Here is a 17,692-nt window from a genome sequence, read left to right on the forward strand (position 1 = left end):
GACTGCACTTTTGATGGTGTGAGGGAGAATGGGAGTGGGGGTGATCTGCACCAATCTCATAGGTGGGCAGCTTCTTTGACCATAAAGAGATTAGCGGGCTGGTTTGACATTGAGGCTGAGGCAGGGAAGAAGACAGTAATTAAGATGATTATAATAATTTGTTATTTACCAGTTGCAGCAAGTTCACTGAGAACTTTAGGGGCGTAGCAGACCCTTTTAGATCAGACATTTTTGCAACTGACATGCTTTTTGTAAGCTCTGAGAAGTTAGTTATTTCCATTTGTGGCAACAAAGGTGAAGATTGGATTGAAGAAGTATTGGAGTGAACCAGTTATCTCGACGTTTCAGTGGGCTATCTTTTCCAAAGTTGAAAAGATAGAAGATTCAAGGTCATCCAAGATGACCCGAAGAGGAGAGGGAAATATGAGTTCAGGTCTGAAAAGTGTATCTGGTATATCTGGTGTTTTTAAAGCTAATCCATAATGTTAAAAACATTTCCATCAACATTATCTTTCACCTCCCTTCTCCTCTTATGCCCCATTTCTGTGTTGAACTGCTCATCCCAATCTTGCCCACTTTCCATGGGTAGAGGGTCTGGAGTGTGTGCGTGTTCTACCCCGTTGTCTCTCCTGGGTGATGTTGTTCATCATACCTGCTCGCCGGTTCCTAGGCCTGATATGAGACGCCATCGCTCATTTTCATTGCTTTCTATATAAGATCATTGATGCCAATGAGATTTATTTTTTGTGATCTATTTTTGAAAGACAATACAAAGTTTTGAAAGAATACATTGCCGTCTCAGAGAACTATTAAAGTAACAGCAGAACGTAGCAGAACAGTTTGATTAAACTAAAATGCCAATTATATTTGAGCATTTTAGTTAAACTTGAAATAATGCATGGGTGACTTTACAATTATAAAATAAACTAATAGTTAATGTACATGAAAATGACTAATTTGTAAAGAAAGAGAAGCATGAGAGAATCCTGGCAGGTTTAACTTTCTTGCTAATAGTTTCTGTGATGCTGTACTCTGATCTCTTTGGATCTCTTTGGCTTTCTCTTGCAGCCCATCTCTTTCCTGATTCCCTTCTTTCCTTTGCTGAATCCAACTTTAGAACAGCAAATGAAGGCATTCTTATCGGCACTCTCCACTTAATGTGCGAAATCATCAAAGCTGACTGTAAGTAATACTACACTAACAATTTGTGTCCTCCCTCTTCAAACTGCCATAATAGCAGACATTATTGTTATAGCAGATGTTATAATTACCCACTTTGATCGTACTCAATGTATTCATATCAGAGAGATGAGGGGCTGAATCAGTCCTGTACGGGATTCGAAATTGTATTTTATTTGTGTGTATTGTATTTGTATTTAATATAGCGCTTTATGACCAAAGCGCTGAACAAAACACACTGACAGTACAGTTGAGTATGAAACCACAGGCTACACAAAATGTACATAGTTTCCATTAAGATTGAAGAAGATAATTCTTAAGAGAAGAACGAAAAAGAGAGTAAGAAGTAATAGAGCGAAGAGACAGAGGGAGAGAATTCCAGTGAGGCGGAGCAAGCAAAGAGAAAGAACGTAAGCATGATTGAGTGCAAGGGGTGGGGTGAGGAACTGATCATAGAAATTGACCCTGAGAACGCAAAACACGTGAAGGAACATACAAGGACATTTTTAAAACAGGACATAGAAAATTAAATCTCAGACGCGAAAAGAAAGTCAACCATCCAAGAAAGGATAGTGGCAGGGATATAGAATCACAAGGAGACAATAAATATAAAAGACAAATAAAAGCATTAAATACTGACTTTAAAGGAACCAAACGATAAAACAGGAAGACCAAAGAGCAACGTAGAGCAATAGAACAGACAGAAAAAATAAGTGAACAGATCAAACGATTTGTAGCATTCAATGTAAGAAAAGGACTAGCTTTACGAATATTAAAGAGATGAAAATGACAGCAGAGTGATGTAATCAAAATGTGATAAGAAAGAGACAAAACAGAATCAAGACACAAACCTAGGTTACGAGCAGAAGTAGAGATGCGAAGAAGATAAGGAGGAAAAGAAACAGAAAAAGAAGGACTAGGATTAGCAGGGAAAAAAGGAACTTCAGTTTTTCAACGCATTCAAAACAAGAACGTGATCTGGCATCCAGTGTATAATAGCAGTAAGACAAGAAGTCAGATTATCCTGAATAGAAGATGTGAAAGAAGAGAACGACAGGAACAGTTGGGTATCAGTCGCATAGATATGATGGAGATGCCAAAAGACGAGATAATAGCTGCTAGAGGTGAAATGTAAAGAGAAAAAAGGAAAGGTCCAAGAACAGAACGTTGAGGAACACCATGAAGAAGAGGTAAAGTGTTAGAAGAAGTTCCAGCCCAAGAGACTGAGTATATGCAAGAAGATAGATAAGAACGAAACCAGTATTGCACAGACCCAGAAAAACCAAAAGAAGAGAGAGAATGTAGGGGTAGAGTAGAATATGATCCACAGTGTGGAAAACAGCCGACATATCCAATAAAATAAGCAAAGAAGAATGTTTAGAATAACAAGCAGAAAGGAGAGAATCACAAACAAAAAGAAGAGCAGTTTCTGTCAAATAAAGAGGGTGAAAACCTGATTGGAACTGAGAAGAAATAGAATGTTTTTTTATTATTTGTATTTTAATCCAAAATAGATCTTTACAAAAGCAGAAGTAACAGCAGATACAAGAAAAGAAAAAGGTTTGTAGTCTCATTAATATGATCTTGCAGTCGCAAGAAGAGGATAGCCATTCGAGCGTTTAGACGTAGAGTATTCTGTCTGTGTGAATCAGACCGCGGTCATCAATCGTTCATTGGTTCTGTTGGCGTAGGGAAAGAGTTTTGTATATGTTGTAGGATGTTATAAGTTGCCAATAACCAAGATCTATCGTCTCCCATTATCATTCTGGATAGAATTTTCAGTGACAAAAGTAGAAACCTGAGAGTAAACAAGACGTACAAGCAATTTAGAAAGAAAAGGAAGAAGAGAAATTGGTTGAAAATTTGCAGGGAGCAAAGGAATGAATGATGGTTCCTTCAAGATAGGAAGAATTGAGTCGTGCTTTAGAGATGCAGGAAAAGTAGAGGTAAGAGGATAAATATTAAAAAGAGAATTAAGATAAGAAACCAATGAAGGATAGAATTTCGGAATAAAAGATGAAGGAATCGGATCAGATGGAGAAGCGGTAGGCTGGCACGAACTAAAACAGAAGAAGTATCAGAATTAGAGATTTGTGCAAACCATGAAATGGTTGAATCAGAAGAAGAAGATCTAGAACAGAGTGAAAATAAAGAGGGAGCTGACGGAACAATAGTAGACCGAAGGGCATTCACTTTTGAAGAAAAGTAAGAGGCAAAGTCTAAAGCAGTTAAAGAAGAATTAAGAGTAGTATCAGGCAAAAGAGGAGACAGAAGACGAGAAAGTGATTGAAACAAACGGCGAGGGTGAGCAGATTGAGCACACAGAAGATCCGTAAAATACAAACATTTAGCTGACAAAAGAACCTCATCATATAATGTGTAATAAGAAGAAAATGAGAGAAGATCGACTCTGATGAAACTTTATGCCAGCGCCTCTCCAGGCGACGAAGAACACGCAGCATAGAGTGAAGATGGGAAGCAAGTCAAGGCTGAGGTGGCTTCGGAGAGGGAGAGAAAGAAGAAACCGGATATAAAGAATCAAGAGAAGAAGAAAGCGTAGATGAAAAAATAGAAGTGGTGTCATCTGCAAGTAGAGCACCAAACATAGGAATGATAAGGAAGACCAGAAGTACAAGACAAAACAAACATTGGAGAATTAAAGGCACTGAGATCACAACGAGAATAGATAGGGGCTGTGGGGCATGGAGACCTCTTAGGGGGGAGAGAAGGAAGAATAGAAACAAATAAAAGATGAAGATGAAGATCAGAAGACTAAATGGGATGGGCAGAAACAGAAGAAGTAGAGAGAGACGATGTGAAGATAATATCCAGACAAGAACCAGAAACATGAGAAGAAGGGGAAGCAAGACCAGTCAAGAATAGAGAGGAAGGGTCGAGACGAGTGAGTAGAGGAAAGGTGTAAGTTAAAGCCACCCAGAAATTATACTGGAGTTGAACATGTGAGAATAGCTGAAACTAAAACATCAATACCATCACAAAATGTAGCCACAGGGCCAGGAGGTGATACACAAGTAGAAAAGTCACTTGTAAAGTAAAGTCTTAACACACGAGCTATCCACCTACAAAAAGGCTCCTTCTGTCTTCTGCACCTTTAAACCATCATTGCAAGCCCTCCCTCTGGTCTAAAAACCAACCCATTAGGAAAATTATATTTTCCTGGACCAGGGAGCAATAAAGCCACAACCATTGACATATACGAACCTGGGTTACTTATACTTGCGGTACTTCATTGGAAATATTTTACAAAGAAGCAAAAAAGACGATGTGCTTGAGCATCAAAGATGTGCACCTGCTGCCACATACCAGATTCACAAAGCTTAAAACTGGGGCCAACATACTTATACTTAGAGGTTCTTCAAGATGCTCTTGTGGAAATGTGATTCACAAAGCTTTGCCCATGGGCATTCCTTAAAAGAACATCTCACCAATTACTGAACACTCCACTCAATGCTATGTCTACTCCTCTAGAGTTACTGCCGCCTGCTCCCCCTATCCATCCCTGCTCGCCTTCTCCCTCTGAACCCCTCTTTGAACCCCATTGGGTCCTCTGCTTTGTACAGCACTCATTTGCTTCCCAGCTAGTTCATTTGCCTCTGTTCTCCTCTGTACCCCTGCCAGTTCTCCATTGGGTACCACAAGGTGCCTCTCTCTCCCCTCTCCTCTTTAACCTCTACTTGAGCCCACTGCCTGCCCTCATCCAAACTCATGGTTTATCTTGCTACAAGTACGCCGACGACACCCAACTCATCTTCAAAATCTTAAATAGGCCTTCTTCTATCACTCCCGATCTCGCTTGCTGCCTCTCCGAGATCGAATGCTGGATGACGGCCAATCACCTTATATTCAACATAGGTAAAATAGAGAACATGCTATGTAGGACAACTGTCCTCTTTGCCCAATCCACCCCCCCATCACTAAGCTCCCCCCACTGCCAACACTGTAAGAAATCTTGGTTGCATTATGGACTCAGACCTGACTCTGTCACATGACGCTATCTCAGTGGTAAATAATGTTTTCCTCCACATATGATTCCTTTGCCGGATTTTTCCTTTCCTGATCTTTCCACACAGTCATGCTATTTTTGCTATCATGTTTTCACGCCTAGACTATGCCAGTGCACTATTCTTAGGAGTTCCCGCCTCGCAGCCGACAAAAGTCTGAGTGCAAAACACTGCCCCAAGACTCCTCCTAGATTTAGGTCCTCTAGAACACAACTCTCCCCCCTTCCGAGTCCTCCACTGGCTTCCGGTCAGTCGGCGAGCTTCCTTCAAGGCAATGTGTATTACTCATTGAGCCGTTGTATGGGAGTGAGGGGTCCTCGGGCCCCCTCGCGTCGTACGCTCCTCAGTACAAGGCTGGGACCGCGTGCCTCCGGTAGTGGTATTGCCCTTTGCCCTTATGTAAAGTTAACCACGGTTGACTGCTGCATAGTTGGGACTACTGAGAAGGACATGGGGCATCCTTTTTTTGTGCCCCCTTTCGACTCCATCTTGGGGAAACAGGCCTCACTGCGATAGTACAGGAATGCTCAGCTCCCCTTTCCACCGCAGCAGCCAATGACAGAGACACACACACACACACACAAGGCGCGCAGGCAGCTGGCTGGCCCCCACCCTTGCACTCCCCCTGTGAAGGAAAGCTCTGCGCTTCCATTCTCACGCTGAAGCCGGAGAAAGTTGCAACAATCAATATGCTACAGTTTTCTTCCTCTGAGATCACTGTTCGTCTGAGAACCGGCATGTGAACCAAGATGAGCTAAGCACTTTTCTGCTCGATTCGTCCACATAAACGTGCAAGCCACCCACCCCCATTAAAACAATTTATTGCCATTCTGACCCTGCACCCCCTGTAAGGTATTTCTTTCAAGTGCCAGACCCTCGCCTGTGCTGCGAAACCCACCCAACACACCCTCTACTAACCTTAGGCATTTTTATTATTATATATGCTTTTACTTGCACTAATGAATTTGAAACCTAATAAGAAATGCGAACATAGCCTGATTCTTTTACATGCACAATAAAGGTCAAGGCCTTCAATTAAAGCCACAAATGACCCAATTGTACTGACAATAATCATTGTGTGTAACTCATGTAGAAATGTGACAAGTAGCATAAAATGTTTTAAATAATTTGTCATTTAGTATGAAACAATACTAGCTTAGGTAGTGACCACAGTGACCGGACCCTGACCTGCATGGATCACAAGATGTTTGACGTCCATCAGCTACTCAGCCAACCAGGAGGAAGAGATGCTACCCACACCTACAGCACCACACCGTCTGGCCAATCGGGTCCATTTAGCATTTTTTGTTAGAGTTACTTTAACTAATATAAATGTTGGTACTGATGGAATGAGGTCTCAGTGCCTCTTTCCCCGACAAGGGGTTTTGTCTGTTATTTTATTTCTTTTTCTCTCACACGTAGTAAGAGGGGGAAAGGCACCTACATTTTTGGTGACCCCCGTGAAGTGATTTAGAGAGGTGCCTTGAGGCCTGCGCCGCCCGGCAGCGAGATCCAGGGCGCCCCCCAGCAGAACCATCGCCTCCGCGGTTGACCAGACTGTGCACACCAAGAAGAAAGGGTCAAGGGTTCCCGGTTGATGATTACTCGATCGAAAGCTGCTCGCCAAGGCAGGCCACGGCTTGGTTGGGGGACGGACCTGAGCGAAGTCCGGCCGCAAGCTTCGATCCTTAGAGTACCTGACTGAACACGTGGAGTCCCGGTTGCAAAGACCCCAAAGGAAGGTAAGGGGGAATAGGGGAAGAAGGGAATTAGTAACAAAGGGAAGGTAGCCAAGAATAGGGTCTACGTGAGTGAAGGTGAGGCTTTTCTGATCTATCCTTTATATGGCCATTAGGTGTTGTAAGAAGTGAGAAGATGAAGAGAAGTGGTATCCTAGCCCGGTAGAAGGCACCACATAGCATTTGTCCCGACCGAGTGCAGAATAGAGATAAAGAGAAAAATAGTAGGGGTCTTGTATAGGCTCGGAGTAGTTTTTAGAATATTCTTTTTCCGTGGAAGTAAGAAATCATGAGACATAATAAAGGTGAAAGAGGTGGGGGATGAATGCGAAATAGTAGGTAGTATAGGGAAGAAGAGAAAACGGTCAGTAACGGGAATAGGGAAAGAACGTAGGCAGTGCATGTGTATGTTGCATTATTATATGTTTGTTGGTCTGCTTTTATGTATATATCTTGTTGAACACGCTAAAGTATTTTAACACAAGTAATTTGTGATCGATACAAGGTAAAGCAGAAAAAATAAACTGTGAGAGGTGATCAAGTAACACCTCTCAGAAAGCTAATGTGACATATGGTATTTGTGGGCATTGATAAAGAACGTATTATTTCTACATATTGTAACTGATATACCAAGTTAGAGGTGGGAAGAGATTCAAAGGTACTAGAATACACAAGAAAGGAAAAGAAACATTGCCATGGGGGAAGTAACACCACTAGCACATATTTGCCAGCACCTTCCACTTTATAGCGACAGGATACAGAAGTATCGCGATCAGTGGATCACTGAGATAAAGGGAGACGGGGTTACACCAATTTGGCCAGAAGGAGGATCATTTGACAAAAGAGTGTTGGACTTAGTATCAACACATTTGCTAGCGCGATACAAAGGGAAACAGTTACAGAACCGGAGAGAAGTGTTAGATTTAGGGCAAATGTTTGAGGATGTTTCCCCCACGGCACAGGTAGGTACAAACAGAATGACAGAAAAGCAGAAAAACCCTGAAGAAGTAGGTGGGACACCAAAAGGGGAATGCTCAACGACTACAGCCGAAAACGAAGTAACAAAAATCTATCCCTTAATGACTAGGCCAGCGGTAGGGTTTAGTGAACCCCTGTATATACCACCCACCGCCACTGCCTAGAGCGGGGCAACAGCCCCCGAACCTCCACCATATGACAAAGGAGGCCTGTATGGCCCCACGAGTGCGCCCGTGGATATAGCACGTTTAACAGGTGATTTGAACCGTCAGCTAGCACAAGCACAAATGGAATTAACACAGTTAAGAACTTTATGTGACAAAGGGCAAATGCTGCCAGGGGGAGGGGAGGTACCCCCGCTATCATTGGCAGATCTCACACCTTCGATTGGGGAAGCAAGCAATGCAACCCCAGCAGCCTCGGTATCAGGACAATCTATAGCATCGCAAGGGACGTCATCACAGCAAAGACAAGAACAAGAGTGGCAGTCAGGACAGTTCCTGTTCCAATTGAATAACAAGCCAGTGAGAATTATACGCCCAGATACACCAGAAAGTCAACAAAATGGAGACCAGAGTGAAAGACCAGGTAGTGAACCCAAGGAAAACTGGGAGGATAATAACGAGTTAGAGTCAGAAATGGAAGAAATATAGGACGATTTAGATGAATACGAAGAGGCAGCTGCCGCGGAGGGATCCCTGCTGCCAAACCACCGTTACCCAGACACACTATCGCCACCATTATGGCAAGGTAGATTAAGACAACGAACAGGGAGGATAGGAACCATATTGGTAAGTAAAGCGAAAAAAGGGAAGACAAGCAGAACGGGAAAGAAACAAAAACTACAGATGCCACTGATACATAAAGGAGCAGGTAGGCCAAATTACATTCCGTGGGCCCAAATGGACAAAACCAACCTTTTAAAACTCCTCCCCCCGCTGACGGGAGGGGCAGGTAAGTGGATACATGTATTTGAGAAGAACACGGCAGGCGTGCCGTTAGCTAAAGGTGATGTAAAAAGTTTATTAGTTTCAGCAATCGGGGACCAAGCAGACACAATCTGGGAAAGGGCAGGGTTCCCGGGAGTAACAATGAGCTGTGACCGACACGATGGATGACCATTTAACAATGTTCGAGCACAAGTGTGGGATGCATTGCGGCGTGCATTTCCAGACGTTCCAGATTTACATGCAGTGATGCAATGTACGATGGAGGAGAACAAGGATCCTGCGCAATTCATTTTACGAGTGCAAGATTTATGGAGAAGCGAAACTGTTACAGCATGGAATCAATCAACAGCTTTATTCTATTTTATCATTAAAAAGGGGTTGTCGAAAGAGGTGCAGAAGGCCTTGGACAAAATAGCTAGGATCGAAGCCAAAGGGTGGCCTGAAATTCAGGAAGTGAACCCAAAGAAAACTGGGAGGAGAACAACGAACTAGAGTCAGAAATAGAAGAAATATGGGACGATTTAGATGAATACGAAGAGGCAGCTGCCGCAGAGGGTTCCCCACTGCCAAACCGCCGTTACCCAGACACACTATCGCCACCATTATGGCAAGGTAGATTAAGACAACGAACAGGGAGGATAGGAAACATATTGGTAAGTAAAGCGAAAAAAGGGAAGACAAGCAGAACGGGAAAGAAACAAAAACTGCAGATGCCACTGATACATAAAGGAGCAGGTAGGCCAAATTACATTCCGTGGGCCCAAATGGACAAAACCCACCTTTTAAAACTCCTACCCCTGCTGACGGGAGGGGCAGGTAAGTGGATACATGTATTTGAGAAGAACACGGCAGGCGTGCCGTTAGCTATAGGTGATGTAAAAAGTTTATTAGTTTCAGCAATCGGGGACCAAGCAGACACAATCTGGGAAAGGGCAGGGTTCCCGGGAGTAACAATGAGCTGTGACCGACACGATGGATCACCATTTAACAATGTTCGAGCGCAAGTGTGGGATGCATTGCAGCGTGCATTTCCAGACGTTCCAGATTTACATGCAGTGATGCAATGTACGATGGAGGAGAACAAGGATCCTGCGCAATTCATTTTACGAGTGCAAGATTTATGGAGAAGCGAAACTGTTACGGCATGGAATCAATCAACAGCTTTATTCTATTTTATCATTAAAAAGGGGTTGCCGAAAGAGGTGCAGAAGGCCTTGGACAAAATAGCTGGGATCGAAGCCAAAGGGTGGGCTGAAATTCAGAGCATAATTGTACACCACTGGAGGAGGATCAAATAGAAGGAAAAGGAGGTCACGCAAGAGGCTGGCTGACGAAGCGAAATTAGTACAGACGAAATTAGTGAAGGTCGCCGCCATTACTGCCAGTGCAACAGCAAACAGAGGAAACGAAGGAGAAGAAAACGCGGGAGGAAAGCCCATCGGCATAGCAGCAAAGTGGGTTGGAGAGGACCAAGGACAGTGGAACAGAGAGGAACAACCATGCCAAGGATCGCAGTGGCAGAACAGGCTGGCCCAAGGAAGAGGTGGGTACCGCGGGCAAAGGGGAGGATACGGAGGAATGGGAAATAGAGGGTATGGTGGGCAAGGACCAAGGGGAGGACAACAGGGGTCGTGTTGGAATTGTGGAAGATGGGGACATTATTCACGAGATTGTAGAATGCGACCATCAGGGTATTTTCAACAACAGCAACAACAGCCCAAGAACAATGAACAGGGGTGGGGCTGCCCACACCCAGGTAGCCCTTGTGGAGCTCCAATGGGCAGGGGGGGACAACAGGATATATACTGCTATGACCCCCAAATGCAACAGAGACAGCCAGCCCCACCACAGCAGCAGAAACAGCAGCAGCAGCCACAACAGCAAAACGCACTACAGCCCATGGCGAGACAAAACCCAGTAGGGAACATAAACAATAACCCTTTTGCAGCAGCTGCAAACGGTGCCCCTGCACCATACCGCAGCGTAACGGTCGTGGGTGACAACGTTTTTTCAATGCCAGGTCAGCAAAAATACCAAGACTAGGACAACCCACAGGGAGCACTTGCGTGTCCAGTCCTATCCACCACACAAAGTACAAATGAGGAACCACTAGTGGCGGCAGAGATAGGAAACAAGCAGTTTATCTTTATGGTAGACTCTGGAGCAGAAAAATCATGCCTCACGGAAGGGCGGTTTCAGCTCTCGGAAAGAAATTTGGAGACGCAGGGGTTCTCTGGGGCTATTTTAAAAGTTCCTTATACAAAAGATCTTGATGTAAAAGTGGGGGGAAAACAGTGCATGCACCCTTATTGTATTATGAAGACGCGCCAATCAAGTTGATGGGACGAGACCTACTCAGTAAGTTAAACATGACCATAGCCTTTACTGAAAGAGGAATACTGTGCTCAACGCCAGGGGTATGCCCCGTACGGGCACTCTTGCTAATAAGTACGATTACAAAGGAAGTTGCAGTAAGAGGGATTCCCATTGACATGGACATGTTCATCTATGGAATACAGTTATTAGCCTGAGTAGTGCCTGAAATAACACAAAATGAGTGGAGAATACCATCCGATTTCATATTCCGCCCAATCACACCAACAGATGTAGTGCCAGGCACAATTATGTCTATAGACATTGAGGCAGTTCAAGTTTCCAACAAACGCATTGTGGTCATAGGCCTGGACACGCAAGGACGCGAGTGGAGAAGTGTGCTATGCATAGAGCCAAACATAATGCTAAAAGATATTACTGATGAAGAATTGTTTACTGACTACGAAGGGGATGGAGAAATAATAATGGAAATAAGCATACCATGTGACATTATGATTCAATACAGAGAAATACACAACCCAATCATAGCTAACATAAAGGCCACACTGACAATATTTGAAGAAGACATGGCAGGGTAGCACCTGAAATTTGGACTACAGGACCACACGATGTAGGATTGTTGCACGAGGTAACTCCCATAAAAATATAACTGAAACCAGGTGCCCTCCCACCTAGAGTGAAACAATACCCAATATCCAAAGAAGCAGAGGAAGGTATTAGAGAAACAGTGAATGCACTCCTAAGCCAAGGGATTTTAGTGCCATCAACTTCCCAATGCAACACAGCGATTTTTCCGATTAAGAAAGCAAAAGGAGGGGCGTGGAGAATGGTCCAGGACCTCCGCCCACTCAATGACGTCATCCAAAAAGAGTTCCCTTTAGTGCCTAACCCGTCATCAATATTGTGCAGTATACCAAAAGAGGCAACTTGCTTCACTGTCATTGATCTGAAGAATGCCTTTTTCTCTGTGCCACTCGCACCAGAGTCACAGTACCTTACAGCTTTTACATTAGGAAACAACAGATATGAACATCGCAGACTCCCACAGGGGTATTGCGAAAGCCCGAGCATTTTTAACAGAGTACTACGAGAAGACATTGGCAACATAGATGTAGGGAGCACCATAATACAGTACGTAGACGATTTACTCGTCTGCAGCAAAACAGAAGAAGAGTGTAGAGAAGACTCAATAACACTGCTTAACGTATTGGCTGCCAAGGGATACAAGGTGGACAAAGGAAAGTTACAATACTGCCTTGCTGACGTTGTGTATCTTGGCCAGCAAATATCTAAAGACGGAAAAAGAATATTACCAGACAGAGCAGCAGCCATTCGACACATTATCATACCAAAAACAGTGAAGGACATGCAGAAATTTCTTGGCATATGTAACTATTGCCGCGCGTGGATCCTCGATTACGCAGCATATACACAGCCAATACTACAAGCACTAAAAGAAGCACAAAAGAACAGAGCCCCAATAAAATGGACACAGGAGACAATTGCTCAATTCTCTCGATTAAAAGATCTTATTTCAGATGCCCCAGTCCTTGCAAATCCAGATTATGAAAGGGAATTTTTCCTGTTTTCACACAGCAATGGAACATTAATGACAGCAGTATTGACACAAAAGACATCACTAGGCCATAAACCATTAGCGTACTACAGTGGAATATTAGACCCAGTAATGCAGGGACATTTCGCTTGCGAACAGGCCCTCACTTCAGCGGCCTTCGCCATTGAGAAAAGTGCCACGATCGTAATGGGATGCTCAGTGACGCTATATGCAGAACATTCGTTATTTGCTATTTTGGAAAGACCAAATCTACCCTCACAACACAGAGAGCCTCTGCTTATGAACATGTGGTCAGATGCAATACAGTGAACCCAGCTACCTTCATTACAGAGCCATACACAACTGAGGATTTACAGTAACACGATTGTAGCACATACGAGGGAGAGGGCGATGACATTCCCAAAGCAAGCGATAACGCCCTTACAGAAGGTGAAATATATTTCATAGACGGGTCAGCATCCATAAATTCAGAGACAGGAGAGAAACATGTAGGGATGGCGGTAGTGCGCATGGAAGAAGACACATATGAAGTGATTGTGCAAAAACTCCTTCCCTCGCATTACTCTGCACATGCAGTCGAACTGACTGCGCTAATCAGCGCTTTACACCAAAGGTTGTGCCGTGACCATATATTCAGATTTAGCTTATGTTACCACTACAGTTCACTCAGGGCTGTCACGTTGGCGAAGGAGAGGGTTCAGAAGAGCAGACGGGTCCCCTGTACAATATGCCACTTTGCTAAATGAACTAATAGAAGCTTTAGCAGAACCATCGGTAGTAGCGGTGGTCAAATGCCAAGCCCATACCCATAACACAGATGCCGTCTCATTGGGGAACGCGGAAGCCGACGCAGCAGCGAAAGAAGCCTCGTACTTCAATAAGACACCAACATCCGAGTACATTGTAAAAACAACCACAGCAGAACAACCAACAGATGCATACAATAACACGCCCATAGCACAATTGATAGAACTCCAGAGAAGGGCCCCACTGGAAGAGCAGGAGTTGTGGGGCAAACGAGGGTGTAAGCAATCAGCCACAGATATGATTTGGAGACAGGACACGACAGGCAAGGTAATGATGCCCGTAGAATTATTAGAAGTAGCATTCCAACAACTACATTTTCCAGCTCACGTTGCAAAACAACACATTGCCTCAGATATTCAAGAGGATTGGTTTGTTCCTAATCTACATGAATACTTCACTAAATTTGTGATTGAATGTACTACATGCCAAACTTACAATTCAGGAATGACATTGCGAACTCTGCGTGGCACTTTGCCACTCCCTACAGGTCCATTTAGAGAACTACATATCGATTACGCCGATATTGGAGAAAGATGTAACGGAGCAAGATACTTGATTGTGGTGGTATGCCCTTTTTCACGGTGGGTGGAAGCGGGCCCCTGTCCCCATCCTGATGCAAAATGTGCTGCCAAGTTCCTTGTGCGAGAAGTATTCTCACGGTGGGGAATCTGTGACGTGATCCGTTCAGACAACGGCACGTACTTTGTAAATGACCTCTTCAAAGAAGTGACCTCCCTTCTGGGGGTGAAACACAAATTATGTTCGATTTATCATCCAATGGCCAATGGAGTTGTGGAGAGGATCAACGGGCTGCTTAAAAGCAATTTATCGAAATTATGCAGCACGTTGAAAAAAAATTGGGTATATTGTCTGCCCCTAGCACTGTTCCAACTCAGAAACCAACCATGCAAGGACCAATACTGGGTGCACCTCTCAGACGTAAGAAGGGCACACAGTGTTGCACCTCCTCAAAATGAAACTGACTGCGTTGATGCCATCACTGGCACAGGTTGATATGATAACAATTGCAACTTAAGACAGGGAAAGTATAGGGGAAAAGCAAAGGTTTTATATATTTTTGTCTCTCTCTCTCTCTTTCTTTTCTTTTCATATAAATCGTTTTGTTTTTTCTATTTTTTTCCTAATTTATTCCATAATGAAATGAAAAGGAATTGTTACATGCCTAACTGAGTAAAGAAATGAATAATTGCAATTATTTTTCTTCCATCTGACTTAACGAATTTGTCTCGCCCACATAGGTTCAACATGAGCCAATGCGATGAAATGGCTGAGCAAGCTGAAATGTTAGATAGAAATAGGGATGCCACTAGGGCCAGTAGATTAAATAATTTGGAATGTGTTATAAAATATGCTGCCATACTATTTGCAATAATGATGTTTTATCTTATTTGGTATAATGTTGTTTTATATGTGGCAAATGAAATGAACAAAGGGGAGAGCGGAACTGATATGGCAAAACCGGAGTCTAAACTAATATGGACTGAAGCAACAGCTATTTTGAAGGACACTTATAACATTGAATTGAATGATAAAAATATAACATTGCCCCTTTTACAATTGCACATAAACAAAATTGCTATTCCATTGTTGAATAATACTGGAGCCAAGGAAGTAGGGCTTGGATGGAATGTAAATGATGATTACTATTGGTTAACTGATTCCAAAAATACAAGCATGCATACACACACTGCACCACAAACCACCACTGAATACACACATGTCACAATAAAAAACATAGATGAAGCATGGTCTAGAATATTCCCGCTGCAATATTCACTAGTTGGTACCCAATTAAAAAAAAGAAGGAGGAGAAAAAGGGGGGTGGAAAAAACAGATACGATATTTATCATAACTTGGGGTTAGATGAAATAGAGGACCCCCGACACCCTGACCAATCAAACAAATGGTATTCAGACATGAGCACCGCAGCAAAGCAAGCAAGTAACGAAAGTTGTTACGTTTGCTCACTTATTCCTCATGCAACTGGAACCCCAAAAATGTTAATCCCACAGGAAGTACCCTTGTCTGAGGCCCAATGTTTGATTCATCTGATGCTGTGTAGAATAAAAAAGACATTTCAAGCACACACAGTCACTATGGAAAAATTGGAAAACGAACAAACTTGGACCAGCAGACGACAAGGAGTAATCTGCCTCCAAGAGCCATTTTTCGTTATAAAAGGCACAAGATATGCAGATGACAAGTGGCATGATGAAACGATTGAATGCAAAGCTGAGGGACTTCGAGGGCTGCCAGATGAAACATACGAATGGGCAAAAGAAACGTGTATCCCCATCTGGTCACAGCATACCACCAAGCTGACATGGGTCACACCCCTGGGGAGACCCATAAAGATTCAAAAGGAAATACCGCACAAACTTTTTTCCATGGAGAAGGGAAGGTGAACATGGGAACGGTGCGGCAGTGCAATAAGACTTTAATAATGCCAGTCATGAAAAAAGGCACTGCTGCATTAATGGACATATACTGGATCTGTGACAAAAGAGCTTACCTGCATCTCCCAGCATCCTGGAGGGGCACTTGTGCCCTAGCCACACTTCACTCGGCACTAATGGTGATACCAGAGAGCCATGTCCAGTTTACAGCAAGGACTTCGGCTGACACATCGACAGCAGGCTAATCGACTGACACATCGGCAGCAGGGCAATCGGCTGAACCATCGACAGCGCCCGATGAGACAATCACAGAGCCACCAGCATACAAACTATTGTCAGAAGAAACTTTGAAAACCAAGTTGTCACGCAGCAAAAGATCCAATTATATTTCGTCCAAATCGTCAGAACTCCTTGCTAAAATCCCACAATAGTATAAGCTTTTCTCATCTGCAGAAACATTCTTTGCATTGTTCCTAGCACCAGGCGTTCAAGCAAGGGCAAACGCAAAATGGCTGCAGATAACATGCTGGGATCTCATCCAATTGGCCAAAGACACTGAATAAGGATTCAACATCATAAAAATAGAGCTCCGTGCACTGCGCCTGATGATGATGCAAAACAGATATGTCTTAGATCTTATCACAGCGATGGACGGTGGTGTTTGCAAAACAATTGGGGGGGCGTGCTGCACGTTCGTACCAACTTCCGATGCTGATAACAGGACACTGTCACATGTGATAACAGCATTGCATAATTTAGGAGAAAGAATGAGAGCAGAAGGCGGAGTAGATAACAACACGTGGTTCGACGACCTGTTCAGCTGGATACCATCGTGGGTGAACATCGCAGCAAAGATACTCATTCCCATCATAGTCTTTCTTCTTTTGATATTCTGTGTGTGCCAACTGGGACTGAGATGTTGTGAAAATAATATGCCTAATTCAGCAATGATGATGGTAACAGTGGGCCGACAGACAGCGGTGGCTACCATGATAGATGCCCAAGTACAAACCGGAGAATACACCACACCACAGTATAGGATGACTGCCATCTATAGACAGTATGGGGACGTGGTTGATAATCTACATTACACTACCATTAGAGAACCAAAAAACTTGCTGTGGTATAACGAGGTATGGATAGATTTAGATGGGGATGGTGGAATATACTTAATGGTCACCCCCAAAGAATATGCAAGAAGGGGTAACAGCTTAAGAAGTGTGTGTAAAGCATGGATGCCAATAAAGGGTACACCTGCTTGGGATGAGGCTGTGGCTGAAGCTGAGCGCTACCGAAGGGAGAACGGAAAGAACGAGATAAATTAGTTTGTTACTTTAGATGTAACGAAATGGAGGAATGTATGGGAGCGAGGGTCCTCAGGCCCCCTCGCGTCGTACGCTCCTCAGTACAAGGCTTGGACCGCATGCCTCCGGTAGTGGTATTGCCCTTTGCCCTTATGTAAAGTTAACCACGGTTGACTGCTGCATAGATGGGACTACTGAGAAGGACACAGGCATCCATTTTTTGTGCCCCCTTTCGACTCCATCTTGGGTAAACAGGACTCACTGCGATAGTACAGCAATGCTCAGCTCCCCTTTCCACCACAGCAGCCAAGGACAGAGACACACACACACACAAGGCGCGCAGGCAGCTGGCTGGCCCCCACCCTTGCACTCCCCCTGTGAAGGAA

The sequence above is a fragment of the Ambystoma mexicanum genome, chromosome 4q, assembly GCF_040938575.1.
Source record: "Ambystoma mexicanum isolate Mex_15411 chromosome 4q, UKY_AmexF1_1, whole genome shotgun sequence".
Classification (NCBI taxonomy): Eukaryota; Metazoa; Chordata; class Amphibia; order Caudata; family Ambystomatidae; genus Ambystoma; species Ambystoma mexicanum.